Source organism: Monopterus albus, unplaced genomic scaffold (assembly GCF_001952655.1).
Source record: "Monopterus albus unplaced genomic scaffold, M_albus_1.0 scaffold1.1, whole genome shotgun sequence".
NCBI classification, from domain to species: domain Eukaryota; kingdom Metazoa; phylum Chordata; class Actinopteri; order Synbranchiformes; family Synbranchidae; genus Monopterus; species Monopterus albus.
In genome coordinates, this window is record NW_018127881.1 from 4968496 (window position 1) to 4989636 (window position 21141).

Genomic DNA, 21141 nt, shown 5'->3' on the forward strand with positions numbered 1-21141 from the left:
CTCAGAGGAAAAGGAGTTTCACATTTGGAGCTTATGGAGGGTAAGATAATAGAGGATTAATCTCTTTGAGTCTATGCTGATTTGTGCACCTGTTGCATCTTGCCACCCAACTCATCTGACTCAGTCACAGAGGAGTAGTGAGAGGAAAGTATGAGATGACAGGGAGTTCCACCGCACCTGCCAACTACTGCAGAACTGCTGTAGATGACTGGGTGCCAATACTGTGCCCTCCTCATTTATAGCATTATCTATTATTAGTGAACAAGAGTTGCGAAAATAATGAGATCAGTGTATAATATGAGAAGCCACAAAGGGAGAGGTTGTAGAGATTGCTTCGGTGCATGTGATTGGCTCATCAGGATGATTATTGATTGTCCCAGTCATGCTGACTTACTCCAGGATGTACACACCAGATGTTGCTGGTCAGATAGTGCGGACGACTCAGAAAAAGTATCTTAAGAATAAAAGAAATAGTTATCTAAACCTGATCAAGGCATAATTGATTTTTTTTTTTTTTTATTACCACTACAGTATTTCCACTTTTTTCTTTTGGGGAAAACAAACAAAGCACTGGTTATTTATCATCTACAAAGCGGATATGTCTGTGTCCAAACAAACAAATGTTACTTCAAATGATACTGAGTTATTGTGAAATAAGGACTTATTTGAGTATATCACGCTGAGGAAAGATAAGGGCAGCAGATGTCAGTGCGGCTGAAAAAAGGCTGCAAAAAGAGGAAATGATCTCTACTTTGTATGGTCATTGCAATTTTGCACATATGATTTTGTAGCAGTCCTTGAGATATGACAGTATTTTGGTTTATAAACAGGAAGCTGCTCAGCCATGCAGTGCATTGGAATTCATGAGCCAATAAAATAAATTTTAATCCAGTATCATGCTGATCACGGGCTCTGGTAGGTTTGCCTAAGAAACACTCATGAGGCTCAATTTGACATTTCACTGGTAGGAGTCAGACTGGAAATCTAGCCCGAGTGCACAGGCTGATTCCACTAATCAATTCTGCAAACGAAAGTGCTGTGTATCATGTATCAAGACACATAATCACATTCTAGGAATAGCAGTCCAAAATAAAAAATAAAAAAGTAGTGATATTATCGAAATGCACTCGACTGTACCCACCCATCATGCACTCTGTGCATTTTATTATTATTTTTTTATGTAAACCTACTAGAAAGTTTCGTTTTATTAACCTTTCCTGGTTTCAGGTAATTGCGTCTTTGTTGTATCATTACAATCCGTCTATCCATCATCTATACCACTTCTCCTGAAGAGGGTCGTGGGGTGGCGCTGGAGCCAATCCCAGCTGACATTGGTGAGAGGCGGGGTCCACCCAGGACAGGTCACCGGTCTATTTTACAATCTTTTCTTGTAAATGAATAAACCATAGGGATGTTGCTTGTATATAAAATAAATGATTGGCTGGTTAAGGCTATTAACTTGTGTCATAAATCTTCACCCCACTGACAAAGACTCAAGAGATGAGGATCTCTACCTCACCTAGAAATTCAGTACAACCAGGCACAATAGTGAACTGTTAACATCCACTGAACTGTTAGAACATGCAGATGTAAATTTGGTTCATAGCAAGTATTTACCTTTGCTTAAAGTCCCCATGGATTACCCAGTGGTGGAAGAAGTACTCCGATTCTTTACTTAAGTAAACGTAGCAATACAACTGTGTTACAAGTACAAGTTCAGTGTACAGCACTGATACATGTTAAATATATCACATGACCCTGCAGCGCCCCAGGGTGTATTAGCAGCTTTCATTTCTGATTTGGTTTCACGGCTCACGGCCTTACTGTTCTGGTTTACTTTTACTGCTCAAATCAACCCGTTTCTAGCTGCGACGGTTATTTACGGTACAGCAAAGAGGGTGTGTACACAACTTGCACTGCGCCAAACAGCATGCAGACAAAGTTAATGACAGACCATCAGTCCAGCACCTAATCCATAATCGATGACTAGCTGGTGAATATCACATTTAAAGAGGATTTTCCCCAAGGAGTCTTGGGAAATATGAAAAATAAGCTAAAAGGAGCAGATTGTTGGACCTGAACTCATGAGGCTACTTTTGTCAGCATATTAGCCATGTCAACTTTATAAGGTGATAAAATGTCAGTGCTCTGTCTATAGTTTGTTCATTCTTGCCAAGTGGCTTCAAAATCAGTTGATGGAGGTATAAAGTGATGTCTTAGGAGATTCATGTTTCTGAACTTTGAGTGACTGTTGATGCCAACTACTGAATTCTTGGAAAGGTCCTTTGACCACTGAGGACAGCAAAACATACAGACATAGATTGAATCCCTCATTTGTTTTATGGCAGCTCCTTTACAGCCTGTCTTTGTTTACACAGCCATGTGTAGGCACAACACACACTGCACTCCCCAAAGGAGCTCTGCTGAAAGAGTTTGAGAATTTGGCTGCTAAGTGATTGTGTTTCATATTAATTCATCTTGCTGCAAACATTTCCAGCTATCTATGATTCAGTCTGATAACCCTCTAGTTGCAGACCTGCTGCTCTTGCCTCAGGATTACTTGAAAGCATGCAGCTGTCTGAAATGAATTAGCTTGTTTGTTTCAAGAAAAGGAAAGAGCTTTTTACTTTGTCACTTTAATGTCTGTTACAGATTTGGTTTGTTTGCAGTTGTCAACACAATTAGTCCCTGTTGTTGAAAAACCGTCTCTCTGAGGAAATGAATGCTTAATGAAAAAGAGCGAAGGGAATCTCAACTGGAAATAGGCGAGGCCCCGACGTGCGCCATCAAATGACTGGTCTACATTTCTGTTGCCCTTGAAGAAGTTATTTTCTGACATCATAATTTGCACACAGTTTAATGAAAATCAGCACATATGGGTGTTTCTCCAAAATGCTTGTAAACAAAAACCAATGAGCTAAAAAAAACAGCTAGAACTTGTCCTGTTTGTGCCTCGGTTTCTCTGCCTCCTGTGCCACTTTCACTGTTGATGTGACATTCGTTGTGTAACATGCAAACGCAGACTAGGCATTTATGTGCAATAGGAAAAACATTTTGAAAACAATAGATGGCTGAGGACAGCCCTGCTCATAAACACCTATACCTCTGTTTTAAGATTTGAGATTGTGATGGTGAACTGAAAATTTCGAGCCGGCTACTTGATGCTGGTGTTTTCACAAGCCTAAGATCAAAGATGGCTGGTTCACTGCCGGTGAGCAAAGTCAGCCCTAAGCCTGAAGACAACTGGCAGCTGCTCAGCCAAGTGAAGGACGAGGTGATTGTGCACATAACCCGCTGATCTGTTTCAGTGTTATACCTGCTGTACCTGATGATGGTGTTGAGGAGGAGGCTGGTGTGACTGTGCACCCAGTACACCTTTACTTTCAGGCAGTCTAGGTATTCCGCTCTAGTATTTTGTTTTCCATGACTCTGATCTGCTGGTTGTAGGCCTGTGCATACTGATACAAATATGAGTGGTTTTGCTTAAAGCAGCCATAATTGATATTTTTGGTACAATAATGCATCGGATGACAATTTGCAAATGTGACTATGTGAAAGTGGTAGAAGAAGTATTCAGGTAAAAGTAGCAATACCATAGTGTTACAAGTAAAATGTTATTTAAGTACAAAAATATTAGCATCAGAACATACTTAATTAACAAAACAAAAAGTACTCGTGCAGAATGACACAGTTCACATGAATGTACATCACATTATTGGATTTAAATTGCAGAAACAGAGCAGCATGGAGCCTCACAGCAAAAAGGGTCTGGGTTCAAGCCCCAGCCGAACCACCGGGGCCTCTCTGTGTGCAGTTTGCATGTTCTCTCTGTGCCTGCATGGATTCTCTCCAGTTACTCCAGAGACATGCAGCTTAGGTTGACTGACGACTTTAAATTTAGGAGTAAGTGTGACTGTTTGTTTACTTGTCAGCCCTGTGACACACTAGCGAGTCCAGGGTGGGCCCCACCTCTCTGTCAGCTGGGATTGGCTCCCGTGAGTAAATGTACTTAGTTACTTTACACTACTGTTTAATTAAATTTAGCAAAATCTTGATGAGTGTGATGTACGTAGGTCATGTGACATCACCTTTTTCCAGCTGAGCCACACCAGCTTCCAACTACAAAGAAGCACAGAAAAAAAAAATGGTTACAAAAATGTTACGTCAAATAACTAAAGCGGTTCTGGTTTTGTCAGAAAATGTTGTTTTCACCCATCACTTGCCATATGAAGGTGAATAAGTTATAAATAAGTTTTCAGGGCTTTTATTAGGTAACAACTCCGTGTGTGTGTGTGTGTGTGTGTGTGTGTGAATGTACCTCTTTTACTATTATTATTCAAACTGAATATCATATTAGGGATTTATCTCTCGACTTTTGAGAAGATTCAAATGTTTACTATATATGTTGTCAGGATGCTACCGAGCTGCATCCTTTTCTAGCAGGCAGCCGGATGCTGCCTTTTATTTCTCAAGAGTCTGCTTGCCACTTTTACTAAGTGGCATTCAATTTAATTAAATTATTCAGAAAAGTTTGATGGCAGCTCAGAAATTAAAATTAGCTGGTTTACTGCCATCTCTGTAGATGCAAATATAAACCGGCTGGGTGAGAATAGAATGCCTGGACAATAGGAAAAATGTAAAGTATAAATAAATTAAAAAAAGAAATAAAGCTTAGAGCTTAGAGTTAAGTCAAATCACTGTACACGCTGGAACCCAACTGACTAAATTTAACGTTTCAGAGCAGCCCTTATTTATCAAGTCTAGCAGAGGAAAACTGCTGATGTAGGATAATTACTGAAGTGCTCTCGGCAATCTTGTTCTGAATAGTAACACTTCCACTTCCGCCTAAAGAAAGCTTGATGAACCGCATCACACTGACTTCCCACATTTAACGCAATTCATCGAGATTTCTGTCTGAATGGTGAATTTTCTGTCGACTCGTTTCCTTGTAGAGAAAGAAGCATGCTGTGGTTTTAGTTTTGTTCCCTCAGCTGTCAGTGTAATGTGACATTAGTGGTGATAAAACACAAAGAAATAATAAAATGCAATACCCACCATACTGAGAAGATCATATGAAATCAAATGCTCCTAATATACTGGGAGTAATTAAGCTCATTTTATTAAAAGAAAGACATTTAACATGGACAAAAAGCTAAAATGCATGCTTTTATGTCCTGAAATAAAGCACCAACTTGGAAATCATGAAAGCACCTTAAATTATTTGAAATCGTAGCAGGTAGGCAAAAATGAACCTGGATCATTTTTAAGGATTGTTTTTGTAATTTTTCAAAGAAGAGTACAAGTAGACTAGATCGGAGCGTATTCAGGAGAGTGACGACATCTCCATCGACTCTGTAAGGACCATTTTTATTTTTTCAGTCATGGCAGATCATTGAAACATCAAATAGTTCCAAACATTAGCATCAGCACCATAGAGTTACATTGATTTGGCTGCTGTCTTCCAAAGCAAGAAGCTGAAATCAGTAGCAGTAATTATACTTGTGACAATTTGAGTCAGCAACATGTGTCTAAACACATTCAATAAACTTTTTGACTGTCTCACTCAGATACTGGGTCACTTTAATAATTAGGTACCTAGCTATCTAGCTAAATTAGCTGAACTATCTACAACAACAGAAGAAATAATTGGTTTGCAGTGCTGTACAAGTCGTTAAAAGTAGTAATTCACCGATAAATCCTGCTGTTCCCTGTAGAAAACACTGGATCTTAATCAGCTGTTTGGAACTAATTGAAGCTCCATGAGACACACGATCTATTGCTATTTTTGACCCCTCAATGTCGCAATTCTTCTTTCTTAAGGGCCCTGGGCTAAACTGTTACTAAATTCATCAAAAATATAATTCAGAGATGAATCAAAGATGGAAATAATTTTTCGTTGCAGCCCTGTATACTGTAAACAGTCAGTGCTGAATGGCTTTAAACATTTTCCTAAGTTCTTCTTTTTTATGTTTTTCTTTCAGTGGGTGTTATTCAGCTCCACGGTAGATGAAGGTGTGGTTGTTTATGTGGTTAGTTTTCTTCCTGACTGTTAACACCAAAACAGTGTGTTGCTTTGTCAGCAGGGGTTGATCACCAACCGTATTGCTGACTGGAAAACGAATGTTTCCATTCTCAATACTCGGCAGCAAAGGGCGAAAGGGCATTGTTTTCATCAGCAACCTAATGCCAGTGTTTGCATGTCAAATACATCTTCACAAGGGTGAGTTGTATTTTATGACAGAACCAAGTGCTGAGAGTGTGCACTTGTAAGAAGTTCATGAAACTGCACGTTCTATGCCAGGCACACTGCGGTGATGCCGTTTCAGTTTCTTATATCATCCCGTTCTCTCTCATGGAATGGTATCTGTTATTTTGACATCAGACACAAATACCAAAGCAGGAGACAGCGGAGGAAGGACAGATAGCAGGAGTGAGAGCTAGTGAGACAGAGCCAGAGATAGTAACAGGCTAGTGACCTGCTGGCAGAAGCACAAGACAAAGTCATGAGTGTGAAGACAGAGACATGCACAGATACACAGATAAGACGTTCTCAGTCCTGGTCTCACCGCCCGGCTCCATCCTGACACCCAGTGGTGGGCAGGCTACTGGAAACCAACGCACTGCTCTGTGAAGAGCAACTTAACGCTGAAGCCATATTTTATTACCCTATTAACTTGGATGTTCCACCAAAACACTTAAATACAAATGGAGGTACTTGAAGGTACTTGTACTTTACACTTCTAAGTTTCAAATCCTTTTTCCTCTACTCTATTTGACACTATACTAGTTACTGGTTGTTTTCAGTCACAGATTATGATATGACAAGCTTATGGCACACATTAATTGAAGCGTCTTAGTGCAATTTAATGATAATCCAGTAATATTAAGGTATACCAACTGGTAGAGTGTGGATACCAGAACTGAGCCTGGAAACTGTATTTGTGTGCTTCAATGCATAGAAAAGCACAATACAAGTACAGGTGCTGGTCATAAAATTAGAATATCATCAAAAAGTTGATTTATTTCACTAATTCCATTCAAAAAGTGAAACTTGTATATTATATCCATTCATTACACACAGACTGATATATTTCAAATGTTTATTTCTTTTAATTTTGATGATTATAACTGACAACCAATGAAAACCCCAAATTCGGTATCTCAGAAAATTAGAATATTACTGAATACCAATACAAAAAAAGGATTTTTAGAAATCTTGGCCAACTGAAAAGTATGAACATGAAAAGTATGAGCATGTACAGCACTCAATACTTAGTTGGGGCTCCTCTTGCCTGAATTACTGCAGCCATGCGGCGTGGCATGGAGTCGATCAGTCTGTGGCACTGCTCAGGTGTTACGAGAGCCCAGGTTGCTCTGATAGTGGCCTTCAGCTCTTCTGCATTGTTGGGTCTAGCATATCACATCTTCCTCTTCACAATACCACATAGAAAATCTATGGGGTTAAGGTCAGGCGAGTTTGCTGGCCAATTAAGAACAGGGATACCATGGTCCTTAAACCAGGTACTGGTAGCTTTGGCACTGTGTGCAGGTGCCAAGTCCTGTTGGAAAATGAAATCTGCATCTCCATAAAGTTGGTCAGCAGCAGGAAGCATGAAGTGCTCTAAAACTTCCTGGTATACAGCTGCATTGACCTTGGACCTCAGAAAACACAGTGGCCCAACACCAGCAGATGACATGGCACCCCAAACCATCACTGACTGTGGAAACTTTACACTGGACCTCAAGCAACGTGGATTCTGTGCCTCTCCTCTCTTCCTCCAGACTCTGGGACCCTGATTTCCAAAGGTAATGCAAAATTTACTTTCATCAGAGAACATGACTTTGGACCACTCAGCAGCAGTCCAGTCCTTTTTGTCTTTAGCCCAGGTGAGACGCTTCTGACGCTGTCTGTTGTTCAAGAGTGGCTTGACACAAGGAATGCGACAGCTGAAACCCATGTCTTTCTGTGCGTAGTGGTTCTGGAAGCACTGACTCCAGCTGCAGTCCACTCTTTGTGAATCTCCCCCACATTTTTGAATCAGTTTTGTTTCACAATCCTCTCCAGGGTGCGGTTATCCCTTTTGCTTGTACACTTTTTTCTACCACATCTTTTCCTTCCCTTCGCCTCTCTATTAATGTGCTTGGACACAGACCTCTGTGACCAGCCAGCCTCTTCTGCAATGACCTTTTGTGTCTTGCCCTCCTTGTGCAAGGTGTCAATGGTGGTCTTTTGGACAACTGTCAGGTCAGCAGTCTTCCCCATGATTGTGTAGCCTACAGAACTAGACAGAGAGACCATTTAAAGGCCTTTGCAGGTGTTTTGAGTCAAATAGCTGATTAGAGTGTGGCACCAGGTGTCTTCAATATTGAACCTTTTCACAATATTCTAATTTTCTGAGATACCAAATTTGGGGTTTTCATTGGTTGTCAGTTATAATCATCACAATTAAAAGAAATAAACATTTGAAATATATCAGTCTGTGTGTAATGAATGAATATAATATACAAGTTTCACTTTTTGAATGGAATTAGTGAAATAAATCAACTTTTTGATGATATTCTAATTTTATGACCAGCACCTGTATAAGACCATTTACCATAAGACGATTTACAAACTGTAGCACTTAGTTTGCTTGGCAGGGTCACAGAAGTTGTCATTACACTTTGGATTTAATTAAACTTTTTAAAGAAATTTTGTAAATGATGAGATCTGGTGTTTTTTAAGTTAACACATTACTGAGACGACCCAGCAGCAACCCGACACACTGATGACACTGAGCCTCCCTAACACATTATTGCTTTTACATGCTGTATTTAAACCAAACTTCAGTTGTCCTTTGTCTTTTTATTCACTTGAAGGGGACTGTCAGAAGATTGGGTTTATTTTCATTTTATTCTTTTACTGAAGAATGGAGCGAATGCCCCTGAGTGTGTTGGAATTAAAACGACAAAGCAGACTATTAAATACATTTGTTGAGTATTTGAGTTTCTTTGTATGTCAAAGTAATAGAGTGTATGCTTTTGGGATGATTCAGCCTCAACAGACAAGAATACACGTTGAATGTCAATATGAGGATTCAAGTTTCTTTCTTTTGTAGATGGTTCTGTAGCACATGCTAATGGCACCTCAGGGTTGAGCTGAGCAGTTGTTAGCTATCCACAGCACAGCTCGCTGATTATAATCACTGAGTCATTATGCCAGTTGAGTATTTCATCAGTCTCAGGCTGTACTTAGATTAAAAAGCTTAAGTATCAACAACATACTTAGCATTTAATGTCATTTCTTTTGGGCTGAGTGAGTGGAATCTTAATGAGCTAATGTTTCTCCATATCCAGTTCCAATGTCATGGATCACTTCGAAAAGGTTTATGACTTAATTAGGACTTTTCAGTTTTGTCCATCAGGAAGTTTGTGCATGTGTCTGTTCATCTTTGTTGCATAACCTGTCACATGGCAGTTTTGTTAAGAATAGCACCATGTTGGCGAGATTTACCACAGCACCTTTAGAACACAGCCTGCCAGTAAAGGTTGGCTTTCCTGGATCCTCTGCCATTTGCTACTGCTTCAGATCCTTCACGACATTCTCCTCAGCTCAGCCGAGTGAAGGCGTGTGTGGGTACAAACACACAGTGCCCACAATTTTATGTCACTTTTGTCAAGCATCACTGTCTCCATCATCTCCTCCAGGCACACAAACACTATGTTCATGTTGATGTGACTTGAACGTCCATGAATCATTTGGACAAGGAGGTGCTATTCACTAAAAGTGAGAACATGCTTATTTTACCGCAATAAACTGCTCACAACACAGTGTTTCCAATTACAAACTCATTAACTTGATTGCTTATCTGTGTCTAAAGCACCTGCTGCACTGCAATAAGGAGAGCAAAAAAAAAAAAAAAACTGCAAGAATGGTCATGTTATGATTCATACTGGTTTAGGATCAAATGTGGAACAGGACTAGGCAGAAAACTTAGAATGTCTTTATTAACTGATACGAGAACAAATTGTAGCAGTGGTGCGTGGAACGCTCAGGTGCGTCAGGTGGGCAGGACCTTCCGAAGGTGATAGGCAGAGGCGGATTGCACCAGGGAGTAGAGGCAGGGCCAAAGCCAGGGCGTGGCGAAGGGGTACACAAGTAAATAGTGCTGGTAAGGGGAGTCATTGCAGCAAGGGACCAGGTGAGTCGAAGATGGCAGGAGAAGCTGACAGTGTAGAGGTGAGTAGATGGTGACTAGAGAGTCAACTGTGACTCTGGCAGTTCGAGGACACACAACAGGGTAGCGAAACAGGAGACGCGGTCAGTATAGCTGGAGGCTCAGGAAGTCACAGGTAAGGCGAAGGAGACAGGTGGGTAGCAGTGTTACTGGCTGAACAGGGACACACAGATGAGTAGCAGACACAGGAACGAAGGAGACTTGCACAGTGTTATGAGTATCACTAACAATATCAAAATACATCAATGGACCAGCAAGAGCCTGATGGAAAGGAGGAGGTATATATGAGCTGTAGACCAGCAGATAATGAGCAATGGGTAAAAACAATGAATGGTGATTGTGTACTGAGGTAAAGCTGGGGCAGGTGAGGTGACACATCAAGTCTAACAAAATAAAAGAATAGAATTACAATTAAAATTACTGTTTGTCCAGTGATGCTGCAAATAAAGCAGACAATGAGATCAGCATCTCAGTTGTAATCTAACTATAGGTTAAAAACACTTTTTAATTTACTTGTTTGGTTAGGAGCGCTCCTCAAGGGGGACCCCCTCTTTGAGATAATGTAATATATTATGTATGCGCACAGCTGGAGGTACATCTGTTGCCTTGCAGACAACAAGCAGCACAAGGGCCATGAGCCTGAGCAACACTTTACTGACACCAGGAGCTGTGTGGTAATGAAGCGGTCTTTAATGTTGAACGCTGAGAAAGAGTGAGGCAAAGAGGCCTCTAATTGAGCATCTGTGCCACTTCAGATTGCTGTTAATGGCCAGTCTCCATCCTAATATTGTGTCATGAGGAGAAAGCAAACAGGAAAAGAGAGTAGCCAATTGTAGCTCAATGGGCAGATCTAAGCCTGAGTCAGGGCTTGACTGTCATGGGGAAAACAAAACTGTTTACATTTGCTATATTAGACATTCTGGATTAAAGCACCCACTAGCTGGCATATACAGTAGACCATATGATCAAAATATAAAGGGGGGGGGGGCTTCCTAATATTGTGTTACACCCCTCATTGCTTCCCGAACAACCTGGCTTGCTCCATCTCATCTCGTACATGTTCAGCTGGACTGAGATCTGAAGGCTGAGTCGGCCACTGCATCGCACAGAGTTGACTGTAATGTTCATTTCACCATTCGTGCACAGTCTGGTGTTACACCGCGCCAGTGGGAAAACACAGGCCACACCATACAACTCTTACCACCACTGTTGACACTTGGCAGGGGGGATACAGTCATTTTAATGTGTACTCCTCACATCTGTGCAAAGGATTCACCAAGTATGTTGTTTCTACAATTCTGCAGTGCATCATAGATTCATATCTCAATGAAGTCTGTAAACTCACTGGCTTCTACACCTCATTCTTACTAAAGAGGGGCACATTTGTGTTTTATTTCATTGCATTCCTTTTAGACTTTTCAGACACAAACTGATTAAAGTGGATTTTACAGTTGATGTATATAAATTAAGAGCCACAGACTTCATCCAGAGCCAGCAGGACTGGATTTCATCCAGGAAATGTCAGTCCTCACTGCACTGGTAGTATCTTTTCTTCCCCACATCACAAACATTAGTCCAAAAATGTAAACTGCACATGTGAACTATATGTTTATCACATCTCAATCAGACTATGATGATGATGTGTAATCATACTTTATGTGCACACAGTTTTATGTCATAGTTTATAGCTGATCTTTTTCAGTATACCCAGAAGATACAGTAGATTTTCTATGATTACCTGGTTATTGCATTGCAGTGGTTTGTCTTGTGATGATAAGATTTTATGATGTATCACTATAACTTGAGTCTTTTGTACTAAAACATTACACCTTTCAAAACTTTTGTCTCCTTTAGAGAGGTGACAGTAGCCATCACTGAACCCAGGTTTTGTCTCTGGGAATGCGTCACAGATGAGTTTCAGCGTGGTTGAAAAGTACTAGGGATCTTGCTTTGTTTTTGTCGAAGGACTGACTGTGTGCTGTTTCTTTCGGCTGCATCAAAACCAGGCTGGGAAGAGACCCATGTTACAATGCAGATGGGTGTGTCAAGTCATCAGGGAATTCACAGAGGAAAGCAGTATGACCCAATGCAGTTGCAATGTAGTGTGTGTGTGCAGGTCAGAGTGCAGCGTGGAGATGATGGAGGTTATTTTAGCAGGTGGGGTTCATCTATTACTCAGTGAACCCGTTCAGTGACGTACATGTTAAACTGCTGTTGCCATGGTAGATGAGAAAAGATGTGTGTGTTACTGTAGGATCTTTTTTTAAGCACTGTCCACCCTCTCATCACATTATATCTTTTCAGCAATTATAATGCTCAATTTTAAGACACTGTGGCTTTGAGGTGTTGCTGCTGTTTTGAAATATATCACACAATAAAAGGTGTTTTTGCCCTCTCTCCATTTACCCATCATAATATTTCTTCCTGTTGTGCTTCATTAGCCTCCTCACTTTGTATAAACATATTCAGTTAATTAATTAAAAAGCTCCAAGTTAACTGAGGGGGTAATGTTGCTTGCAGTTGTAGCCATTTAACATTATCAGGAGGTCAATTCCATGTAATCAAAGCTTTATTACATCTCAGTTTAGGAGACACTTCAATTAGGCACTGCACATAGCTCACTGATGACAGAGCAGGAGAACGATGGTGGAGAAAATGATGCATCGCTCTTAAATTGTTTCATTCAGGGCATGTATGGTTTGCTTTGTAGCATGAAGAACATTGTTCATCAGTAGAACAGTCAAATTCTTTACAGTTATACAATGACGTGTATGTAATCGGTGGCATCGGCTACATATTTCTGAACCCATTTCTGATTCACAAGTTGTCACTGGAGATGAAATGTGGCACAATAATTTCCCATAGAAATTTGGAGCATGGCTTTTAAGCATGTGATGTAGACGCTAGTGTCAAATGGTTTCAGTTCTTGTTGGTTTTCCACAGATCTGTGAATGTACTTCACTGTATCAAGTTTGTAAATGAAACAACGTCTATCAAGCTGGTTTTATGCTCCAGCATCAACATATTACCATGTCTATGCCAAAATTACAGCTACTAATTGTTTGCATATTCTTCTCATTCACAGCTTCAGTGTCTGCTTGAGGACATCTGTGTTGCTCACAGTTTGTTTTTTTTTTTTTTTTTTAATCCCTCTCTTTCATCTGTGCTCCTTACATAGCAAACACCACTGGCAGCAGTGCCGACAGCTCTGCATGTCCACATGATGACTAACCACCCAATTAGTCACTGGGACACTCAGAAACAACACAGAGTGTGGTGAGGTTCAGTTCAAGGTTGAGGAAATACTGCCAGAATTTTATTTTGGTTTTTTTGGAAACACATTTGAGAACAATTGTCTAACATTACTACTGAGAAATAACTGAGAAGAGCACACCAAAACAAAATACAAAGCTGTTGATGTTAGATGTTGACTTCAAACATGCTACAAAGCACTCGACCTGCACCTTGGCGTTCTCTGGAGCCACCATTAACAAGAGAAGTTATTAAGTATTAGTTTAGTACAGTCAAGAGACTACATTTAGGCCCAAATCAATTTTCTGGCCCTCAAATTATGTTAAAACAATAATTGGCTATTAGTTTTTATTAAGTTTAACATAACTGAATTACTGTGCTTCAATGGGCAAATTAGGTGAGCATGTGATTGTGGTCATTTGAATGTTTGAGCCTGTGTAAATGTGTACTCTGCCCAGTAAATACAGTCCTGGGCCACTGCAATTGAACAAGATAAGCTAGACAGAAGATAACGTGGATGGATATGAACAAACCCACTGCTTGCTGCTGTCAAGTTAGCAAAATGAATTTGGTAATAACAGAAATCATCGTGACAGTGTTTTTAAATCAGTGTTGTTTATTAAAATTAAACTACTGTAAACCTTAAACCTGATTTAGCAGATCCACATAAATAATACACAATATAAACTGCACAAGACAACAACTAAGTACAGTCTGACAGAAAATAAGGGAGTTTTGTTGGTGAACTGTGGTGAGCTACAGCCTGTCCTCCATATGTTACCTGCCCCGCTGATGATCCTGTGGGTTCACATTCAGTTTGGGTCCAGATTTATCACTGCCAAAGTCACTGGAGAGGGCCCTAATTATGAGAGCCAGCAGGGTTCTGGGAGCACTGACAGTACTGTTGCTGTGTTGGAGAACTGCTTCTTCTCCCACCTTTCAAGCTATGAGGTTGGGTGAACTTGTAGTCTGTTTTTTTGGCAAAATATTTTGCCAAAAATTCTTCATTTTATAATTATTTTTGACATCAATCGCAAAATACATTTGTCCCATTTTGAATCAGGTTTGCCCCGTATCCTTTTGGGGTCGAGCTTGCCAGTATGGACGAGAGAAGGATGGGCATGTACCTGTGCAACCTGATATTGCTTCTTAATTGTTTTGGAGTTAACTGAATAATTTACTGTAGTGTTTGAGTTGAGCCAAACGTTTTTGAAAAACATGCAAAATATAAGTGAATAAATATGTTTTGTATGTTTGCAAGGATGTGAGCAGTGTGGTGATTTCTGCACCGCTGCATCTGCTAATGTTCCTTTGAAGGATTAACTAGCAGTACTGTTGTTTTGATTCATACTGTGCTACAGTCAACATGTTAACAGTGAGGAAGGTACTTCTTGTTGTTAGTTTTACAGAGTAGAATCAGGTTTATTGATAAAGACTCGTGGTATGTGCTCTTTTTGATTCTGTACTGAAGTGATGTTGATGTAGTTGTTTAGCAGGTTGTGCCCTGCACGGCCTGTCTGTAGCAGCAGTGAAGGCAAGTGATACCAGGCTGGATGTAGTGATTGGCCACTGCAGTAACAGATACTCATCCATTATCTATATTGCTTTTCCTGTAGAGGGTCATCGCGGGGGCTGGAGCTAATCCAAGCCGAATTGTGGGTGACAGGCAGGGTAACCCTGGACAGAATGTGCCACAGGGCTGACACACACCTACGAGCAATTTAGAGTCACCAGTTAACTTGCATGTCTTTGGACTGTGGGAAGAAACCAGAGGACATACGAGCACCATCAGACATATCTCTTCCTTGGTAGCTGGAGACACTCGGGGCAGCACATTTGCTATAATGTGATACCGATATGAGAAAATATCACAAATTAATTGTTGAGTAACTAAAAAATAATGTATATGATATATACTGTATAATGTTGGATATGCCAGGGCAACAACAAAATCACCTAAGTGTCATAAGAATAACATTACTCACACTTAAATAAGTGGAAATAAAATAAAATCTGCAGATTTTGTCAGAAGTAGAGAAAACGAAGCAAGTGTAGCAGCAACCACCGTAAGAGAACACATCTGCTGTTGTCTTGTTGGTGACATGTGTTTTAACGGTGTCACAGGGACAAAAGTCTTTGAAATTAAAGTCTTACAGATGCTCTTTTAAGGAGTATTCTCTGCAGTTTGCTGGTGTGTAAATGTTAAATTTAGTCAGGCTGCCTCAAGAGATGTGAACAGAGTGGGAAGCAGACAGTCGGTGCGAAAGAAAGACAGAGGGGGACGCAACTAATGAAATAAAAAATGGAAAAAAAGAGAATCTCAGCACGAGAGTCACAGCGTGACCCACATTCAGTTGTTCTTGTAATTGCACACAGTCTGATTAACCTGACAATTCTGAATTCCAGTGTATTCGCTTTGAAAAAAAAAAAAAGATAATTTGTTTAGTCAGCCTCTCGTTACCTGGCTTGACTCCCATTTGATTAGCTCCATATAAGCAAAGATCCTTGCTCTTCTTCAGCTCCATCCCACTGGTAGCTCATGGGCTCGAAACAGGTAGAAATGTGTTGATTGTGCTTAACCTGCACGCTCTCTCTCTCTGCCTGTTGGAGCTCAGCTTTTCTGAGGTGATTTCGGCCCTCCCTTGGGTAACATTATCTTTGGGTAAGTGGTTGAGCTGCTTGCCTGGGACCTCTGCTGGAAAACCACATTGTACAGCAGGATATCCACTGTAACCCAAGAATCACCTGGTTTTGTGGGGTCCTTTCATTGTGCCATACTTGCTTGGATGTGTGTGTTTGTGCTTAAGCTATAGCTCTGAGCTAGCTGTAACATTATACTCACAAGAGGGTGTGGATGAGCCGACAGGGTGCCAGAAGGCTCAGCTCCTATCCTCTTATGGGTTTGTTTCAGGGCCTACAGCCTGGTTTATTGATTCATAGTACTACCATTACATTTTCTGCAGCTCCTAGTAGAACTACAACTGTAACCTTATCATGCAGCTACAGGATAGGCATGCACAGCTTCTCTGACACTGTTGTTCAAAAAACAGAGCAGGTAAAGTGATGGATCATCTTTTAGCTTTTGCTTTCTCCTGTGTGGATGCTATGAAGCATATGTGGTATAGCCTTCTATAAAAATGGAGCGAGTGTTACAAAGTTGAGTCAGAGCAAAAGAATTTATTTGGCACATTCTGAATCATCTTTTTTATCTAAAAACACAAACTCCTCTTTTGTTTGAAGCTGAGAAATTGACATGAATAGGCAGCATAGTACTGTAATCCAGCCTTTTACATAGGTCCACTTTGTTGTGAATGTGTAATGTGTAGTGATGTCTTCTGCTGTCTTACACATGGGGCTTTAGCCTCCCACAAAATAGGAAAATGTGATCACTCAGTAACACACTGACCTGCGCTAAGTCTTATGTGGGCTGAGCAAGTGATTTTTCTCCATTATATGTAAGTGTGCTACAGAATTTATAGCATTTGAGAGCTTTTCATCTAACTGCCTGCCACTAATGTGACAAATGGACAACGGCATGATTAGGATAATTTCTGCAGGTTTTTTTTTTTATGATGCTGGAAAAAGATGTCAGAGCGAGTCAGGAAATAGGACAGAGAGATCTGATGTCACCCTGCAGATGAGGTAATTCCCCCCCCCAACCCTTTTATGAAAACATTCCTTCCCTACATTCAGCTACAACGTTTTGTTAAAATCTGAATGAGCAGAATCTGTTAACAAGCAGACTCACTGAGGCAAACGCATTGACAGATCAAGTGAAATGAGAGGGGATGAGGATAAAAAGCAAACATGGGGGAGACATGAGGGAGAAGAGCAAGAGAGAGAATAGAGCCTTTGTGCTGACCTCAAAATCAAAACAGGAGAATATACTGTATGTACTGTATATGAGAATAGGGGAGAAAAAAAACAGAAAGGGTGGAAAGAGGGAGGGCTGTTCTCAGCATCATCTGACAGGAGAGAGGCTGATCTCCGACAGCAGGTGTTCGAGCATAGGGAGACTGAGTCAGACACACAGAAGGACTAATATGTAGAGCAGCACCAAGTTGTTGAAGAGAAGAGACTGAGCTGCAAGTGAGGTGGTACTACAGACAGGTAAGCATGGATAGAGATGATGGAGTGCACTCTGCTTGTAATGAGAAACTGCTGAAAGATAGATAAAGTCAATATGAGATGGGGTGATAGGAGAGAGAACCAGATACTGTATACGACAGAAGCAGATGAAGAAGAGTCTGCCTGTTATTTAGCTGTGTCAATCTCCAGCTGATCTGCCCTGATTTCCTCCACTCTGAACTTTCTCTCCGTATCTCTGTCTCCGTCTCTCCTGTTCACCCAGGAAGTGGCCGACTGGCAATGCAAGTAAATGTCTGCCTTCATTGTACATTAGCTGTTGTATTTGATTAGATTAGTTGCTCTGTGCTAAGTGGACCTGCAAAGCGTAGGGGTGTACTTGTCTCTCTCAGACTGTGTGTGTGTGTGTGTGTGTGTGTCTAATCAATCGACTATACATGCATATGCATAAATATCATCCAAATGATTTTTGTTCAGAATTTATGGATTTATGAGTTCAAACCTCATAGCAAGAATTCACTGTACTGTACCACGGAGAGGCGAAACCTGGAGCTGCTTCAACAATGACGAATTTTAAAATAACATCGTGGTCTCATAGATTGCTTTGAGCACTCACATTTGAGTGTTATGTCAATAATTATCAAGCAGAAAATGTGCCAAATACTCTGCAAAGTCTCGACTGTGGTTTTACTGGTGTATCTACAATATCCCGTCATGTATGTTGGTGAGATCAAAAGAGGAACTGACTGATGAGTATAAAGATGAAGACCCTGTATAGGGTGTAAGTACAATAAATAAATGTTGTTTTTGGTATTTATAAAAGGAAAACCATTTCTTCTCTTCAGCAAGCACCAGTTAGTGTCAGCAGGCTGCAGCCATGCTGACAGATTAGAGCAGATCTCACTAAAATCTTCAGATTAACCTTGACATGATGCTGGATGACTGATGATTTACATGGTGCTTGCCAAGCTACACTGGAGTGACTGTTTACAAGTGTCTTTTTTTATTAGTGTTTTGTGGAGGAATTTGTATTGGAGACATCTTTGAAATATAAAACCCTGCAGATTGTGCCATTGCAGATTTCACATTGTCAGCTCAATGATAACAGAATCACTAACTAATCTGATTTACTGTCATCAGATGGGCTTAACCGAACTGGGTAGAGCTCCATCAGTATGGTGCTCCGTTTCCCATCAGATAAGCTTGAAGGGTTTTTCTGCATAAAGAAATCATTGTTCGTTTAGGCCACAGTTGTCAAGCAGTGGATAGCATTTTTGAACTCTATTACTGCAGGATGCCCCACGGTCTTTTCACTGAGGAAAACTTGTGTGCTGAAGGCTATTTGTTAAGCTTTAATGGACAGTTACCCTACTGTTAACAGACACACTTACTGTATCATAGCAGCACTCAATCTGATAATATGACTCCCCGTGCAGTGCCTGTGGCTGCTATTTGTTTGCTTAAGAAGCCAGTGCATCTGTTGAGCTAGCAGACCTGCAGTGGTCATGTTAACCTCATGTTTAACCTGAGGTCAAGAGCATTTACTAGAGGAATCATTGTAGTTTTATGCTGATGAGCCTATGAAATGACCCTTTAGATTACCCTCAGTCAGCTCTTTGCCTTTCATTATATGCTACTTTCTTTTTCACCATTTCAGTTATTTGATTTTATAACATATCATTTAATAACCTTATGATGACCATATCATGGCACATGGCCTTAACCAAGAATCCTCACAATACAGTGTTACCATAAGACAGAACACAAATGCTACTGTTTCTTTTGTGTTTCTCTTCTGTGGTAGGGCTGCACTGTTTTATTAACACTGTCAGCAACCCCAGGTTATCACTTACTGGACAAGTAGGTTATAGTTTTCAGTCCAAAGATTGCAGCACCTACCTGCACAGAAAAATCCTTTTTTATTGGACAGCAGATTGTGTAGTTTATGTATTGACTTTTAACATATAAAATAGTTGTAGCACTGTGTCTGTCATGACATACACTGCAGACTGGGCCTAATCAAATTCATGTTTTAAAGTCAGTTTGCGGAGAGTTCAGCGTTGTCCAGCTCATTTGTATTTGCAGGTGCTGCACAGCCTGAGCCATGACTGGACTACAGAAAGCTGGAATTCTTATCAGAGCTCGTGACCCAGCAGTCTGTGGAGGCAGCTGCTGGCAGCGCACAGGATTAACTGGTGGATTTAGTTTCAGAATGCTTTATGTCCATTTTAGAAACTTTCTGTTGCCAGATATTAACATAAAGACATGATAATACCTTCAAAACCACTGGAATCCATCAAGCAAAGGGCACGAGGGTGAAATGTATGCATTTTGGAGCTTTGCTCACGGATCCACTAGGATATATTAAATGTTAAAGTCAGCCATTTGTCCCTGGTACAGTAGATTATTTACTCTGGTGCTTCTTGAAAATATGTTATTCAGCGTCACTATTGAGGATTATCAGCAGGAGGAAAATGAGAAACTGTAGAGTCTCTAAATAAGTTGATAATTAACTCACAACATTGTCTGAGGGATTTGTACTAAAATGCCGTCCATGTTTGCAGAATGAATTTTGAACTGAAATTGGAGATTAACATTTAAATAATTTTTTAAATGAGTCCTCATCAGTCTTCATACTGATTATAGTTGGATAATATCTTTCATCAGTGTGCTCTCTGTATTGTTCAGCAAAGGACATAATATTCTACTTGGACAACTGGAGCTCAGTCTTTGAAAAATAAGCCGATCAGGCTCCTGAAAATGGCATTTTCGGGTGAGGACTTTAGTAATAATACCTATTAATTTTGTCCATTTATGCCATCATTTATTCTGTTTCATAGATTTTTGGTTTTGGAATATCTTACAGTGACTGAGGAATAGGTGATGTTGCTAGGTGATGCAACCACAAATGCAGCTATAGCATGAAAAAAGCTTCAAAAGAGAAGCTTTGCACAGTGCATGTACCAAAGAGCAACAGGTTCAAGGACCAACAAGGAGGTAGCAGTCTGACTAGTTAACAATGGGATGAGTGATGTGTTTTACTCAGCAAAGGAGAGAAAAATGACACAGTGGGATACACCTGTCCCTTGGATATTCTGATTCTCTGTTGGCTGTGAATATGTGATTGAAGATAATAAACCTGTCCCCTGGTTTCGTGTGTGGGCAGGTTGGCAATAGGCAGCCTAACTGCCTATTATTTAAACTGGCCAGATAGGTGCCGCTTGGGATGTGCCTCCGGAGTCCCAGTCAACCGAGTGAAGTGACACAGTGACCCTGCCGCTTGGCTGCTGCTGTGCACAGGCTTGACTTGTGCTAGTCACCAGATCCAAAGCTCATTTACTTATTTAATGTAATCAAACTAGTTTTTTTTATATAACACTAGTTCATAAAAAGTAAGGAATGAGGGAAAATGTGTATATCATAATATCAAGCACCTAGTGGTGATAAAATGATTCAGAGATTAAATTATTTTTTAAGCAGATGTGGGTATTTGCCAGTTTTCCCAGACTTCTGTAATAATAAATAAACATCTTTGGGTTTTGTATTGTTGATCTATGGAAATTATATTTTGTGGATCATTCTTTAT

General features: G+C 40.4%; 1 protein-coding gene across 6 annotated transcripts in view; it reads left to right on the forward strand.

The window, feature by feature from the left end:
- LOC109961892 (rap1 GTPase-activating protein 1-like) overlaps positions 1 to 21141 on the forward strand; it is a 74595-nt gene that overhangs the window by 25840 nt on the left and 27614 nt on the right. The window contains exon 1 of one of the 6 annotated variants that reach the window (XM_020603545.1): positions 17487 to 17579. The exons of the other annotated variants lie outside the window; for them this stretch is intronic. The gene's annotated coding sequence lies outside the window, so the exon portion shown is untranslated. Of the gene's footprint in view, positions 1 to 17486; positions 17580 to 21141 lie in introns of those variants that run through there. 6 annotated transcript variants of the gene reach the window in all.